This window comes from Penaeus japonicus, unplaced genomic scaffold (assembly GCF_977035675.1).
Source record: "Penaeus japonicus unplaced genomic scaffold, GWHDUDI00000001_assembly GWHDUDI00000024, whole genome shotgun sequence".
NCBI classification, from domain to species: Eukaryota; Metazoa; Arthropoda; class Malacostraca; order Decapoda; family Penaeidae; genus Penaeus; species Penaeus japonicus.
In genome coordinates this window covers 14288610-14291109 of record NW_028234426.1, presented here as the reverse complement: position 1 = coordinate 14291109, position 2500 = coordinate 14288610, and the positions used below count along the sequence as shown (strand labels likewise).

At 38.0% G+C, this 2500-nt stretch overlaps 1 protein-coding gene across 2 annotated transcripts in view; it reads right to left on the bottom strand.

The window, feature by feature from the left end:
- Positions 1 to 454: 454 nt before the first annotated feature.
- The window catches only part of LOC122265918 (galactosylceramide sulfotransferase-like), a 16303-nt gene continuing 14257 nt past the window's right edge, over positions 455 to 2500 (bottom strand). For both annotated transcript variants that reach the window (XM_086550711.1, XM_086550710.1), the window contains exon 6: positions 455 to 2500. This exon is cut by the window's right edge and continues 1253 nt beyond it. The gene's annotated coding sequence lies outside the window, so the exon portion shown is untranslated.

The window sequence follows — 2500 nt, the reverse complement described above, 5'->3', positions numbered from 1 at the left end:
TATTTGCAAACATTATAGGTTATCACAGTAAATAATACTAAACTCAGGAATTTTATTGTTTTACATGAGTTACCGACTTTATTTACTTCAGTTTTCTCTGAAAAGACCACTAGCTGCCCATCAAATCCAAACAAATTCGAACGCATTACTCTGATTGTGACTATATACTTCAATAGCCTTTGATTACCAGTCTGCCCTGAGAATGAACATAAATATACATCCAATAGACTTTTTGTTGTTGTTTAAGTGTTTTTCATGTCAAACACTTACTGAATTCAGTTTCTTACGAGTTAAAAAGTAAATGTAATCCAAGCTTAAGGATTCAAACAATTATTTACCACCCATTTATCAAAGCTACATATGGTGGTATTTGTTTTATATTTTCACGCATGAACTGGAGTCTCGAAATATGCAGTATATTATACATCATAATCTTACTTCAATGTTACATAAATTTTGTTGTAAACCATCATTGAGATACTCTTTAAACGGTTGAATGAGACGACATAAAATAAAAATCAGGAAACATTTGGCATTTTCGCCATTCGGCGATGGTTCGCGCATGCGTGTTGGCGCCCTTACAGGATAGGTTGGTACGTGTGGGCGGGTGGTGCTCTTTGGCAATAGAACTTGAAATCGGCAGCAAATTATTGCGAGTTTTTGGCAATTATTGTAGATAATGACGCTGCAGACAAGGCCTCTAATATAGCAAACTGTTACAAATCTGAAAGAATACATATCCCTGAGGTGAATCATACCAAATGCAAAAATAAAAGTAAACTTTGGTTTGAGAAAAAAAAAAAAATTCATTTTATTTTATTGACTATGGATGATAGTCAGAAATAAAGAAAACTTGTAGAACAAACTTGATAATATTTGGGATTCCGCATCTTCGAGAGAGAATTGTTCTTCACGCAAAACAATGCCGTAACACAGGGCTGTCCAGAAAATGAGGTCCTTGGAACAAATGAAAATGACTTATTATTGAACCTGTCACATTTTCTGTAACATACATATTGCCATAAAACTGTTATTTGTCAAATGATATTATTGCTAAAGCATGAACACTATGTATTTATCTTTCCTGCAAGCAATTATGGCAATGGAGTTTGTACTGGCGTTCACACACAGTGACCTCACACTGTGCACATACAGTCCTGCACTTTCTTGCAGTTCTCCATGGATATATTTTGCATCTCCTCCGGACTTATGGTGGTTAGGGAGCCGAATCACTGCTTGCGTGGAGATCACATTGAAACACATGCACACAAGTCTGTGTGTGTGTGTGTGCGCGCGAATTATGTGCAAAAGGGGAAATGTTCAGTGTAAGAATTTCCAGTCTCTGAATGGCCCATGGCTTTGTCAACTCATTCGCAAGCTCGCGCATAAATATGCGACGCAAATCTATCACTATGACTCACTGCTCTGCCACACAATTTGTACAGGATGAATCTGCCTTCATTGTCATCGATTACTTTTTCCAATGTAGATTTTTTGGGGTCTTTTCGAGGGGAGACTGTAATCATCAGTGCATCGGCATTGGTATTGTCGGCGTGACACTCAAGGATCATGCAAAGCTCATAGCCATTGTAGTCATCTGGGGATGAATGAGCAGGTGATGCTGAGGCTTGTCCGTCAGGGGGACCAGCTAAAGGGGTATGAATGACTGGGGGAATGGCTGGTGATGCCTCACTCACATCTTGGCGTCCTGACCCCCAACCTCGTTCGTCCTAACTACCAATATGTTCAAGGACTGTAAGCCCATCACCAAAGAACTCACTGGTGTCTTCATTCATCATCCTGGAAAGCTCCTCATGTGTCGATCGCTTGTTACAATCCATGTTCTCATCAGTAAAATCTATAATATATATGTATATTTCCAAAGGTATTTAACTTACAAGCAAAATTATTGTAACCATATTTCATGAATGTGTCACATCCCACTAACCCAATTTATGGATATAAACAGTCACAAAAGTCCCTTATATTGCAGAGCAAGTGCTGTAATCTGATACTCAAAGAAAAAAGACAAAAAACATTTGCATATCATAGATGAGAAAGTGGGTCCAAATGGAGTCACATAAGCTTCCCAACATGATGTAAGTACCGGAAAGGAAGACCAACGTGTTCCTCCCTCAAAAGGTCCCCATCATCTGACCCTAAATCGACTCACACTACCCAGAAACAAATTTTATGGCTATTTAGCGCCAAATTTCAAACCTGGACACTGTGTGTGACACCACCCGGACCCAAGGTTTCCTGTCTAGGGTTAAAGGTTCATGGTGTTGTAATCGAAGAATACGTTTCCTATGAAAAAAATGTTGACCAAATTAGGTACTTAGACATATACTCTTTGAATAGATGTTTGAAATTCAAATATATAATTAATCCAATCTAAATTAAAAGGTTTAACGGCACACTACTAAAGGTGTTGTTTTTTCTTAGGGGCGGAACACTTTATTGATATAAGAAACATTATTCTACACATAAATACATTGTG